The following is a 14,987-nucleotide window of genomic DNA, read 5'->3' as shown; positions in this document are numbered from 1 at the left end:
CTAGGGATACAATCACAATCATCATTAGAGTCTGAAATGTATGCATGTATTTCTAACATCATGTGGAAAAATTAAGCAAGTCTGGATCAAACTTTCATGTCTATATTTGATTGTGTTTATACACACATGCATAACGAATATAGCTGGGCAACACATCGGAATTAAGCAATATTATTAATATAACTATGATTTTTATGCACTTTTTAAATGGCCAAAAACATTTTCTAAAGGTCTATTTAGATTAGTTTTTACTGTATTTCACTTGCATCAAAGTCACTAAAACAAAATTAGCATTTTTTTTTATTACTGAGTATTGCAGTGTTTATTATGAATGATTTATCTGTGCACATCATTATTGTTTTAATAATCTTGAATGAGAATAAGTTCCTCTCGCAGCATCTCTTCTCTGATGATGTGGGCGGGGCAACCTGTCACTCACACGAGATCAGCCAATAGCAAACCACAACCATCCAATCAAATCCTCACAGACAAAATCAAGCCCCGCCCACATTTGTTCTCGTTCCAGAAGCATTTCACTCGGATATACGACACAATAGAGGAGAAAAGATGAGCACAACTTACGTATCATTCTGACTTTAAAACAATCTGAATCTGCTTGGCAAGGATGACTGTTTGATTGAAAATATGACTCTTTTTAAGTCATTTCAGAGTAAATACTTTGAGATTCGCTGTTACTAATGTATCTTCTCTGATTTATAAGTGCCATTAGACTTGGTAAATCTGATTCATTTCTAAGAATCAGTTTAATACAATGTATCAATTCCAAATTATTCCTGAGAGAGAAAAAAAACTAGAGAATGCACCGATATGAGAATTTGGGCCGATACCGATAACCGATAATTCTTTATATTTGAAAGCCGATAACCGATATATTGGCCAATAAATCTAAATCCAAATTTTTATATAATTTTTGAGAGCCTGATTACAAAAACAAAAGTCTCACCATTAAAAGCCACGTCCCCAACACACAATTATAAAGTTCTCATGATAATTTTATACAGCCGATATGACAGACTTGCATCTGTATTTTCCTTTTAAGTGATTCCAATCATATTTCAAGCAATTCAAAACATCATGGCGAACATCTGAAGAGTCTCAGCTGAAGGAAAGAATACATTATTTATCGGCTTTAATATATCAGCCAAATTTTCTCATCGGGCCGATAACGATAACATTAAAAATTAACATATATCGTATATGGTGGCCGATATATCGTGCATCCCTAAAAAACAACAACTTTAAAGCCATTTCAGAGCAAATACATTGAGCTTTTTTGTAACTATAGCTTTAGCATTAGCTCAGCCTGTTCAATATCATTCGAGACGTCTCTGATATCATCTGAAATACAGAAAGGCAGACCTTTTGACTCTGTGTGCGTAACTGCACACCTGGTCCGCATCCGAATCAGCAGATAAATCTGCATATCCGCACTAATCCTGATAGATTAATCTATTTTCTGTGCAGAGCCTCGCAGGGCTAATGTGCAGCGCTTGTCCATCGCGCACACGCTTTATTAACATTTCAGAGTGTGTGTAGCTCTGTGACTTTCACTCCAGTGCACATGAACTCATGCGATGGCGGCAGTCATGCAACAGTCACGAGAGGCTCGCATACGTCGGGCTCTTTGGGTCTCGAAGGCGCTTGTGGTTTCAGAGAAATACATTTGGCTGTGACTTTCCCAGTGTCCCCTACAGCAACCCGAGATCCAGCCTTTCTGTGATGCTTGCCCTCATTACGCAGCATGTAACTAGCTCATGCAGACTCATGAATAATGAATTTCAATAATGCAGCTACTGTACTTGAGCAAGACTGATGCGCCAAAGAGAGAGAAAGGTGTGATGAGAGATGGATGAAGCATAACAATGGATATAATGGTTCCCATAGGAGAGAAACATCACATTTCAATATGGAGAACAAATTGAGATCTTGATGTTTCTCCCCCTTTGGTGAAAATCCAGCGTTTAATGTTGTTTATGTGTCTGAGGTGTTTTTAATACGCTTAAACCATGTGTAAGTTCATAAGTCGACAGAATTGCTGAGTATTTCCTCCTTAAAACTGCAGTGAACCAAAGACAGTCTCAAAAACACGCTTTGAAATCGCTGGTGTTTCTGACGTCACAAACTACCTTGTAACCAATCAGATCAACGTGTGATCGTCAACCAGTGGATCTCTGAGCTGAGTGAGTGAGTGGAGGCGGGGCTCATTTGCATATTCATAGAACCACGCATACTAAATGAGGCAAGGGTGTCGAGTTACATTCAAGATATTTTTTCAAGGAAAAAACTTTTAAATATGTAATTTTGGTGATCAAAGATGAGTTTTAATGGATAAAATGATTGACTAAAATGTCTAAAATTTGACAAGATATACCAAAGTCAAACATTGCTCATCAAATTTTTCCAAGACCCAATTATTTATCTCAAAATAAAAATACAAAGAATACAAAATGCAAAATTAAAACATGCTATCAAATCAATTTATAATATAATTAATATTAGCTATAATATCCACATTCAAATGAATAGCTCAAGATCAATATAGTTTTGCATAACACAGTTTCAAAGTACTTTTACATTTAAACCACTACTTTTAGTTGATTTTCTTTCAATAATCACAATAACTTTGACTCTTACCATGTTCTCATTTCTCCTCAAGTCAACATAGCCTAAATGTGTCATTTGCAACCCATTTTGCCGCATCTCTGGGCGAAAATGGATATAAGAGAAACATTCATTGCAAGGACTTGATTATATAGAGAAACTGAGTCAAATAAGTGTTGGCTAAAATAGTGCATGAAAAGTCATTTTCAGAGGAAGACAAAGTACATTGTAGGTAATTGAAGACATTTCCCTTCATTGCTGCAATAACGTGTGCCACTAAATCGATAACAATCAGACCATCTTGATTTCATCTTGGCCTTTAGGAGAGGCAGTTTTAGACCCTCTCGTGTGCAATCTATGACTGTCTTCTGGGCGGAGAAGAGTAAAGGAAGGGTGAAATGGACATAAAAAGCAAGTGGAAATGTTCTTTATGAGAGAGGATAGTGCTGGAAGCTGTGGAAAGGGACGGGGATGATAGAGACACAGTGGGAATGGATGTGAACACTAGAAACAGCTGAGCGGTGCGACGCAGAACCTTGCCGCAATACAGCAGAATTCATCAGCAACCGGTCAATGAGCATCGGGCAAATAAACAGGCCATGCATGAGTCCGGCAACAGCCTGGCTTTCCAAAAACATGCTGTTTTCTGCTTATCGAACAGCGCAACCCTGGAGTTTCCAATCGGCCCACTCCGAGAATAACCGCATCATGTGTGCGTGATCATTGCTCAGACACACACAGTCCCCGGGGAATCAATAGTGATGGTGTCGTGCCAAACGGAGAGTCGTCTCCATCCCGTCTGAGTGGGACAGAAATGGATGTTTGCTTGTGACTCTGACATTTACAGCTCTCATTAAACTGATCCAACAGCTGTCGGAGGAGCCGGCCCGCAACCGTCCAGGAGAGTCAGCTGACGCCTTCTCACACGCAAACACCAGACCGCATTCGTCCCTGCTTTATTAATGTTAAATTAATGTTACCTAAAGTTGTGTGGCTAGTTGAATATGCACACATATCGAATATGCACCGATAAATCATTCATAATGCACACTGCAATATTCAGTAATAAAAAAAGAATCGTTCATTTTGATTTAATGACTTTGATGCAAGTGAAATACAGTAAAAACTAATCTAAATAGACAACTTTCAGAAAGTTTTTTGCCATTTAAAAAGTGCATTAAAATCATAGTTATATTAACAATATTGCTTAACTTCGATGTGTTGCCCAGCTATATTCGATATGCATGTGTGTATAAACACAATCAAATATGATTGCCAGACTTGCTTAATTTTTCCACATTCACACACAGTTTTCACACAAAGTGCATAAAAATCATAGTTATATTAACAATATTGCTTGAATATGCAATAATGATGACTTTTTTTTTTTAAACAATAGGATTTTCAATTGGCTTTTGGATAAGCTCTGTGACCAACAAAAGTTTATGATTCACACCAAGGATGACTATAACAATAACAATATAACTATAAATATAAAAGAATAGTAGAGTCCAACACTATAACTATAACAATAACAGCACAGATAACACCATATTGTTGGAATCACTTCAAAGTCGCCCTGTGGTGAAAATTAAGCTGAGAAATGTAGTTGAAATAATGTAAATTGCTGTTTCAATGATGAAAATGTTGAAACAATATTTAGGCCTAATGCAAATATGAATGGTTTTAAAAAGTTTAACCATAATCAAGCCTTTGAAACAATGTTGCAAAAACTTGCAATATCAACATTGATTTGATTTGCAGACATATCATTTATGTCTTAAAGTCCCCCTGTGGTGAAAATCCAGCTTTTCTTATTGTTTATGTCTCTATGTGGTGTTTTTAATCTGCTTTAAGACAAACCATGTGTAAATTCATAAGTCGACAGCATTGCTGAGTATTTCCTCCTTAAAACTGCAGTGAACCAAAGACAGTCTCAAAAACACGCTTTGAAATCGCTGGTGTTTCTGACGTCACAAACTACCTTGTAACCAATCAGATCAACGTGTGATCGTCAACCAGTGGATCTCTGAGCTGAGCGAGTGAGTGGAGGCGGGGCTCATTTGCATATTCACAGAACTGCGCATACTAAATGAGGCGAGGGTGTCGAGTTACATTCAAGATATTTTAAGGCATGAAGATTTTTTTTTAGGGAAATTTACTTTTGGTGATCAAAGATGAGTTTTAAGAGATAAAATGATTGACTACAGGGGATGATTTTTTTTCAGCTGATAAACAATATTTTTGTTTTACAGCCAATCAGAGTCAATCCCGCTTTAAAGAGCGCAAGCATTTAAAGCGACAGACGATTAAACAGCTGCGCGCTTATAATAAATCGAAAGATATCGTCCGCTGGTGTGGACACTAATATAGTTAGTTATTCTTATAGCTATCGTTCTGGTCTGAACGGGCTTGTACATCATGATAATGTCCACAAATGAACTACTTTTGAAGCCTAAATACAATCAGCAGAAGTAAAAAGCTGAACCATAGGCTATAAACGAAGTACAGCACGGTCACATGACTTCAACATCACCACACAACTCTTTCACTCTTAATTTAAAAACATTTTCCCTGAAAGTTTGAGTTATTACAGTTGGCAACAGCATGATTATAAACTTGAAAGTCAAACTAGTGTATAGATATACGATTACCTGTTCGGATGATGACGTTTAATGTCCAGATGAACTCTGTAGTCACTTGTTAGCAAGTAAAAAGTTTAAATAAAACTCACAAGGTGATATTATGATGCACTTCATGTCGTAGACTAAAACTTAAACCCTTATTTCAGGCATTTAACCAAAAGCCCATTCAAAAACTCATTGACTCGACGACTGACCCACTGACTTCAGAACGACTGAAGTGCTGAAATGCACTGGCCGACAAAAAGATGTAATCCCTGCAGGATTTTTTGAAACTTTAAATGCATTTTTGCATTGATTTTGGGGGGGAATGAGCAGAATTTGAGAAAGGACACTACATTCGCTACAACACAGTTACTGTATTGTACTGTATCAGACTATCCTCTGTCCATCTGGACAGTCTTTCACTGCATTAGTGCGTAGCTTCAGCCATCTTCCCCTCAGCTGACACAGGCCTGTCTCTCGCTCACTCCCTTTCAGCGGGATTGAGGGATTGCATGGAATCAAAAGGATGATTCTATGGGATCTGGCACTGAATACTCAAATACAATTTGAACTGAGAACAAGGCACGTTAAAGAAGAGGCCAGACTGGGTCAAGACGGGCCGCACCACAGCAGCTCACTGTAGCCAGAGCTGAACTTGCTCCCGTCATATTTAGTGGTGGGAATCGAAAATCGATTCCAATTCTGGAATGGGATACTTAAAGGGGTGGTGTAATGCGCCTTTTCACCAGATGTAAAATAAGTCTCTGATGTCCCCAGAGTGCGTGTGTGAAGTTTTAGCTCAAAATACCCCACAGATATTTTTATATATAATGTTAAAATTGTCACTTTGAGGGTGAGCAAAAACGCACCGTTTTGTGTGTCCCTTTAAATGCAAATGTGCTGCTGCTCCCGGCACAGGGGGCGGAGCTTCAGGAGCTTGTGTGTGTGTGTGTGTGTGTGTGTGTGTGTGTGAGCAGTACCTCAAAGAGACACATCAAAATGTCAGAAACTGTTCTGCCTTTTATGTTCAAACCGGAGTCAGACAACGATGGAGAGACTCAAGAAGAAGTGACAACATGTAGAAGCAACAGGACATTTCTGAATGGTTAGTTGATGAATTTATGAAGCTGATGTGGAGTTATCTTCTAGTCATTGATTAGCATATTCTGTCATGATAATCTATAAATCGCTAGTGTGGGAACTGTTGTAAGATTCCTACAGAGTGACATGCTCTTGTCTTTATGTTACGCATTGCAATAAATGTGAAAAGACGGATGCCACATCTTGAATGTAACTCGACACCCTTGCCTCATTTAGTATGCGTGGTTCTATGAATATGCAAATGAGCCCCGCCTCCACTCACTCACTCAGCTCAGAGATCCACTGGTTGACGATCACACGTTGATCTGATTGGTTACAAGGTAGTTTGTGACGTCAGAAACACCAGCGATTTCAAAGCGTGTTTTTGAGACTGTCTTTGGTTCACTGCAGTTTTAAGGAGGAAATACTCAGCAATGCTGTCGACTTATGGACTTACACATGGTTTAAGCATATTAATAACACCACATAGACATATAAACAACATTAAAAGCTGGATTTACACCACAGGGGGACTTTAAGACATGAATGATATGTCTGCAAATCGAACCACTGTTGATATTGCAACATTGTTTCAAAGGCTTGATAAAAAAAAAATTATGAATTATGAATTAATAGAATGATATAGCTGAATGATATTTGATAGTTGTGTCTGAGGAACAAACAAAAAATTATGAAATGAAAATCTCTGAAATTGCATTTGTTCAGATGTATTTAAACGAATATGTGCATGCAAGATTTTAATAAATTATGACTTTCATTTCATTTTATGGTGTTTATTTGTCATTTTTGAAGCTTGTTATGGTCACAGCGTGAAGCGATGCTTGACTGGTTCTCCACAGTGGGGTTCGTGCGTGAGCAGATCTAGAGACTCGAAGAAAGAGGCTATTAACCACACGCCCTCCAGGTCCACATGCCACTGAATTTTACAGATTCCACTGAGATTTCTAAGATTTCACGTCGCGCAAATGTGTCCAGTTCTCCCATTCCTGAAAAACATACAGTAATAAGATGTGGCATATGCTCTGAAAACCAAGGGTTCACTCCAGGACTAAAGCAATGGCGCAGACGTTCACAGCGTCAGTCCGTAACTAGGTCAGATGTGTTTCATCCCATTCCCATTAAGCAACAGCCGAGTGAATGGTTCAGTCCCAGTATAATGGCGTTTCCTTCGCTTTGTCAGTAGTTTGTTGTTTGTGTTGAAAATGATTCCACGTTTCCTCTTTAGCACTAATTAAATCGCCCTTCTCTTCCCCCGTTCTGCCTGTCAGAGCCGGCCATTAGCATAATAAAAGAAAGCGGCTTTTGTGCAACCTCTCAATTCAATTCCGCCGGCGACCGAGGGCTTTCAGTTCCCAGCATGCCGTTGAATCTAGCCACCATTTGGAGATTAATATTCCACATTTGCGCATATTAATGACTTGCATGAGGTAATTAGAGAATGTAGGGACATCTAAGGGTCTGTGTCTTGGGACACAGTGTTGTTTTAGCTTTTATTTAAATTTTTTTCATATTTTGAATTCGCTTTTTTTGGTTTTTATGTTAATTTTAGTTTGATTTTTAATAACTTCGTCATGTTTTTTTAGTTTCATGTTCATTTTATTAGTTTATTGTTTTTTAAACATTGCTATTTAAGTTTAATTTATTTTTATTTACATTTCATTAGTTTATTGTTTTTTAAACATTGCTATTTAAGTTTAATTTATTTTTATTTTCATTTCATTAGTTTGTTTTTTAAACATTGCTATTTAAGTTTAATTTATTTTTATTTACATTTCATTAGTTTGTTTTTTAAACATTGCTATTTAAGTTTAATTTATTTTTATTTTCATTTCATTAGTTTGTTTTTTAAACATTGCTATTTAAGTTTAATTTATTTTTATTTACATTTCATTAGTTTGTTTTTTAAACATTGCTATTTAAGTTTAATTTATTTTTATTTTCATTTCATTAGTTTGTTTTTTAAACATTGCTATTTAAGTTTAATTTATTTTTATTTACATTTCATTAGTTTGTTTTTTAAACATTGTTTTTTAAGTTTAATTTATTTTTATTTACATTTCATTAGTTTATTGTTTTTTAAACATTGCTATTTAAGTTTAATTCATTTTTATTTTCATTTCATTAGTTTATTGTTTTTTTTAACATTGCTATTTAAGTTTAATTTATTTTTATTTCAGTTTTAGTTTTATTTCCAGTTAAAAGAAATAATAAATTAGTGCTTCAACTTGTTTCAGCTTTACCCAATCAACAGAAATGTTTTAGTTTTAGTTAACGACTGAAATGCGTGATTAAAAATGCATTGAAATCAATTGCTATTAGTCGATTGGCTTGTGCTAAACATACACAACATTAACTTTTAAGAAGATTTAAGATGTAGTTTCTCCGTTTCTGGAAAAAAAGTTTGTTTGACGGGATGCACACGAATTTTTGTCCCATTATAATTCTCTCTAGTATGAATTATAATCACCTCCTGATAGCAAATCATGAGCTGCATCTTTAATTAAATGATTTAATAATCAATTAAAAGGGACTTTTTACCTGTATGTTATTACGCTGTATCCACATTGGACCAGCGGTTTGGAAAATGGATTCTGCGGCGCCATCTTCTGGTCAAACACGGGAATTCATTCACAGTGCATTCTGGGTATTCACAATGCATTGTGGGATTGAATGAGTGCACTCAATAACTATTGTTTCCTCAAATAGTGCCCTATTTAATGCTATAGGGGGCGTTTTAAACACAGCCATGGTCCTGCTATTGGGAGATATGAGGGTTTGTACATTTGAAGGAACAAAAGCGTAACAGCTAAATAGGATCACATGTGCATTGACAACCAATCAGCCTTGACGTCATTGAGTTGTGCGAGTCAATCACTGTTTGCATACCATATGAATGAGAAGTGACATAAACTGAATAATACCTTTCGCAAAATGATCCGCGACTTCTCTTACAAAACGGCATTGTTTTCAGTCTCTAAAAATAGACCAATCCAACCCGAATGTTTAAGGTCAAACATGTTGAAGATTAGCTGTCGATTCATTAAAGGATAAGCTTCAGTGAAGCCTCTTCTCCACTTATTTTGGACCTTGGAAACTTGCCTTAAAGTAGGTTTGTGACGCGAACAAAAGGCAATTAACCATTTAAAACAAGATATTTAAACTTGTATTTCACAAAATGTGATTTAGATCAGCCGTTCAATTAAGCAAAAATGCTTCATTTAGAGACAAATTATCAAATTATGCAGACAAGAGAAGGTCAGAGGTCATCATACAGCGGAGAATAAACCTGTGCATGTTTTTGTGTGTGTCATGATGAAGCAAAAGTGAATTTGGGTCACGGGATCTTCCTGTATTTCCTGATGTGCAATTACAGCATGCCGTCGCTCTGCACAGAAAACACATCATATGTTCCCCATTCATCATCACTGAGTCATCAACATGAGCCTGAAACAACACACACACACACACACACATCCTACATGCTAATGCTAATGCTTGAGATGTGAGATCATTACAGAACAACAACAGTCCGGATCAGGAAGCAAAAAAATTCCCTGCATTTTGCATAACAAATTAATCTTTCAAAACAGCCCTGCGATGAGCTCTATAAGCGGGGATGTTTGCTTCTGCAGAGGCCACACGGCAGCATTATTATGCATTATTAGCATTATTGTAAAAAAACAAAAAAAAAAACATGTTTAATTGCACATTACCTATTTATTTCAATGCATGATTTGAAATTGTTATTTGCAAAGTCTTTTATCATTTTTTTCTTAACTTCAACTAAGATACTTTTTCACTTCAAATCAAAGATTGCAATATTGTCATTTATATTGCAAAACTTTTTTTAATGCCATTGATTTGGGAAAAAAAAATAAAATGGGAAAAATAGTTTGAAGCAAAAAGTTGCTTTATATTTTGCCAGATATTTTGTTTAGAAAAATATCATGACTTTTACTTGAAATGAATCAGTCGATGATAACTAGATTGTTCTTAAGATAAATGTACAACTTACTTTGATTTACTCTTTCGTTTATTTTACATAATTACATTATCATTCATCTCCCCTAAAACTGTGCCCACAAACCATAAACTATAAGCTCGTTTCCGCCACAGAATAAACATTTTTAAAAGATAATTGCGACTTTTTATCTCACAATTGTGAGTTTATATCTCACAATCTGACTTCATAACATGCAATTGTGAGGAAAAAAGTCAGAATTGTGAGATAAAAAATTGCAATTACCTTTTTTTATTTTTTATTCTGTGGCGGAAACAAGCTTCCATACACTCTAATGCTGGGTTGTTTTAACCCAATTTTGGGTCAAATATGGACAAACCCAAACGTTGGGTTAAAAATGTAATTTAAAAATTTAACCCAACGTTTGGGTTTGTCCATACTTGACCCAAAATTGGGTTAAAACAACCCAGCATTATTTTAGAGTGAAGCTTGTTTCCGCCACAGAATAAAAAATAAAAAAAGGTAATTGCAATTTTTTATCTCACAATTCTGACTTTTTTCCTCACAATTGCGTGTTATAAAGTCAGATTGTGAGATATAAACTCACAATTGTGAGATAAAAAGTTGCAATTATCTTTTAAAAATGTTTATTCTGTGGCAGAAACAAGCTTCGAAACATAACTTAATACTTCATATAGAGTAAAATATACATTAAACACAAAAACCATGTGTCTAAAAGAACCATTAACACTATGTCCTGATATAAGCAAGAAATATACATTGTTGTACACATGCCTGTTTAATAAAGATTCAAAGCTGTGTCTGTACATTTTGTTTAATAAGGAAACTATATGTTAGCTAGCAACGCCAGAATGCATCATTATAACATGAATACCTAGTTAAAAGGATTACTCTAAAATAATTTCTGTTTATTAAGTTACTTTTCACTTACAGGTAGCCTGTTTTTTCTCCAGAATCAGCATGCACAAAGCATCACACACACACACACACACACACACACACACACACACACACACACTCTCTCTCTCTCTCACACACACACTAAATAATCATGTTCCTTATGCTCTACACTTTCTGACATATTGAGATCATCTGTCTAGTGCAGTTGTCTGTGGAGTAGCACATGGCTGCGCGTGCACATAATTGCAAACTAGTCTTCATATATATGTAAAATAGTGCTAAAAATATCTAAATGCTGCAGGATTGAAGCATGAAGTCTCGTGGAGTGTACATGTCGTGCTCAAGGGCCCGAAACCGGAGAGAATGAGAGAGAGAAAAGAGGGTGCATATGCCACACCTCACTCATTCACAAACACTGAATGTCTCCCACTGTACGACATAATCACATGGTCCACGGGATTTACAACTGCAGAGGAAATATCCCACAACATATGTGCAGTCTGAGCCATTTATAGTCCAAACGCAACGCAAAAGCCACAGTGCGTGCGAGCGATTCGTCGCGTCAAGAGCGCGTCTCAAAAAATAGCCAGCAGCAATCACTGAACAATAGTAAACACGCGACGCGAATGCTCGTCCGAGTCATTAGAGAGAATCGGTTCTTTTGAACGGTTCACGTCAAAGATTCACTTAAAACGATTCTGTGATTCGTTTTAAAATACAGTATTATATCAAGCGTAACAGACCCAGCTTGAGTTGTTACGTTTGTCACAATTACTGTTTATTCAAGCTCAAGTCTGGTAGCTAAAAAATGCAAGCATGAGAATGTACTTTGTTTAGGAGCCAATACTAGTTTTCACCAAAAATATGAACTAGGAAATATGCATTTCACAACGTTTCTTGTCAATTTTGCTTACTGTAGTCATCTTTCATCAACAACAACAACAAACACACACCAACTGATCTGATAACTCGATTCGCTACAGACCAATTCATTACAAAGAATCGATTCATATGAACGATTCGTTTACGAACTGGACATCACTACAACCATGATCCCCAATCAGTGTTTAAACAATCATGATGTGACCACTATGACAATCAGAATAAAAACAGAAACGTTTATCCTGAACAACTCACAAAATCAATCCGTCCGACGCGAAGCCCAAAATGACCTAATTAACGCCACATACTCCGTTCAGAAAGACTATTTCCTCAATCCAATGTGTTGAACAGATTTTTCCAAATCCATACCTGTCATCTGATTCCAGACAGAACAAGTCATGTGTGTTTATCTAGTAAACAAGGGGGGGAAAATGCTCAATCTTTTGTTGGTTCTCCCGTTTAATCTTAATCCGATTGAATCTTGCTCGCCGTCCGTCTGTCCGAGCGCGAGCGCACAATGGAAATGAATCTAAACCCTTTAAAATAGGCAACATCGAATCTATGAAAATGGTTCACAAACACGTGTCTAATGAATGAACGAGCATGCAGAAGAACAACGGAGACAGCTGCACCCACCTCGTGGTTTGAAAGGACACCGGTCCGGTCCAGTTCGGGAGGTGTGGGTGGACCGGTCCGGTCCAGAGATGCAGAGCCAGCCCGGGATGAGGGAGCAGGTGAATCAGGCTGATTCAGACGGGATGGACAGGTGTGTGTGGATGATGTTTGAGCTGTGTGTGTATGTGTGTGTGTGCTGGATGCTGTCAGGATAGGGACCAGTTTAATCCTCCATCTGAACGCTCTCCTCGGCCACTCCACCCCTCCCTCATCCCTCCTCAGGGAAGTCCGAATCACTCTTTTGAAAGGGTTCTTTGTACTGATTCGGTTGAACCGATTCGCAGCGCGGATCTTCTCCACAGACTGTGATGACGCGTTTTAATAGTCATCAGCATCGTAAATGAAAAGTTTTCGTGTTATTTGTTATTTTCTCCTATGACAAATCTTATCTTAAGGAATATTTCTTAGTTAATTTGATTAGCAAAATTGAGTATTCATAAATGTAAATTTGGAGGAAATAAGTCTTTGTTTTTTACATTTTAAGATCAGGAATTCAACATTATCTAAACACAATGTTTTGTTTAAAAAATAAGAAAGCTGCAAATTGTGTTTCAATTTGTAAACATTTTCACATTTTCATTTAACTTTGTCACTGTTTATTTATATAAGTTATTTGTCTTTTTGTTTGTTTGTTTACTCAATGTACCCCATTGACTCTAGTAGTCTTTAAAACCAATAAAAAAATGGAAGTTTTCATATTTCCATTTTTTTTTAATGTACATTTATAACACTATACTTTGTATTATATTACCTTTGTATCACATTACAAAAACAAACAACAACAAAAAGTGAATGCTGCTGTGAGGGTTTGAGTTTCTGAAGAGAATATCTGACAATTTGTGTTTAGTCGAAAAATACAATTAAAATGCAGTATTTAATTCGAAAAGTAGACAAATTAAATTAAACATTTATAGCAAAAAGAGCTAAACAGCTTGGACTGAATGGGCATTAGTTAAACTGCATCATTGTGTCAATATAAAGACTTATTGACGAATAAAACAATTACTGAGTGAACTTTTATGTTTGAGTGCGACTTTAGGCCATATGTAGATTTTTAGGCCAATTTGGTTGCTGAGTTGTTTTAAATAAATCTAACTAGCTTCTACAAGTTTGCTAAGGCGAATAATGTTAGTTATTAGGGTTAGAAGTTGCTATATAGTCACTAGACAAACTGTGCTGATCGTGTAAATTAGGAAAGCTCTATTTAAGTAGTGTCAATATATGAGGGATTTACCCTAATACGTACAACAATTTTGTCACATGAACAGAGCTAACTATAAAAAGACGACGAACAAAGTCCCGCCGCGACGCCGTCTGTGATCACTTCAGAGTGACGTGTGTAAATGAATCGACTGATCGAGTTTTGAACCGAACGAACCGATTCGCTCAAATGAATCAGACTTCTGCACGCTATCATCCCTCAATCCGACGCCTTCTGTTCCTCTCTCTCTCTCTCTCTCTCTCTCTCACACACACACACACACACACACACACACACCCGTCTGTCCCCCTGAGGTCCTTCGCAAGGTCAGTCACGGTGGAAAAGAAGGAAATTAAACGACTGGAGAGTAAATTGGACGATACAAGTGCAATATGCACGACATATTATTTAATAAAATAATACAATTATTTGTGTCGGCATGATACTAGACTAATGTTTCCTAATTGATTTCCAAATGTAAATGTCATCCTCCATGCTTAATATCAGATCATTTTTCATTCATCATTCATCTTTTATACAAGAGCCTCGTCGGTCTCCATACATGGGCAGTTGCTACAAACCGGAAGTGAGTCGTCAGCGCACATGACCGGAACTCGATCACATGATCAGTGTTTTCAAAGAAAACTTGTATCCATTCACCCTGAGATCCTACGCTTTATTACTGTAAGTAGCAGATTTTATTACCCATTATATATCCATAACCATTACTCGATATCTAAAGGCATATTAAACGCAGCTGGTCGTAAATAAAGCGAGGTCATGAATGTAAGTTTAAAAGCAAACATATGCTGTGATATGATATAGAGATCCTATTTTAACGATACATATATTAAAAGCAAATGTACATCTTGTTGTTTTGCTCCTCGTTGTATCTGAGCTTTGCCTGCTCATCTGGACTGGTCAGTGCTGGTCAATAGTATTGATCAGTCTGTCTTTATATTCAGAGTGTCCTGCAGGACTGGATCAGTGAGAAGTC

General features: G+C 36.6%; 1 protein-coding gene across 2 annotated transcripts in view; it reads left to right on the top strand.

Annotated features, from left to right (window-relative positions):
- Window positions 1-14,552: 14,552 nt before the first annotated feature.
- The window catches only part of gnpda2 (glucosamine-6-phosphate deaminase 2), an 11,490-nt gene continuing 11,055 nt past the window's right edge, over window positions 14,553-14,987 (top strand). Inside the window, exons 1-2 of one of the 2 annotated variants that reach the window (XM_081383001.1) lie at window positions 14,553-14,674; window positions 14,956-14,987. The exon at window positions 14,956-14,987 is cut by the window's right edge and continues 124 nt beyond it. The gene's annotated coding sequence lies outside the window, so the exon portion shown is untranslated. Of the gene's footprint in view, window positions 14,777-14,955 lie in introns of both variants that reach the window. The other variant, XM_081383002.1, reaches the window with a different exon arrangement.

The sequence above is a fragment of the Scardinius erythrophthalmus genome (assembly GCF_964197995.2).
Source record: "Scardinius erythrophthalmus genome assembly, chromosome: 13".
In the NCBI taxonomy this organism is placed as follows: domain Eukaryota; kingdom Metazoa; phylum Chordata; class Actinopteri; order Cypriniformes; family Leuciscidae; genus Scardinius; species Scardinius erythrophthalmus.
Note: the sequence above shows the minus strand (reverse complement) of the source record. Positions and strands in the feature narration are given on the sequence as shown.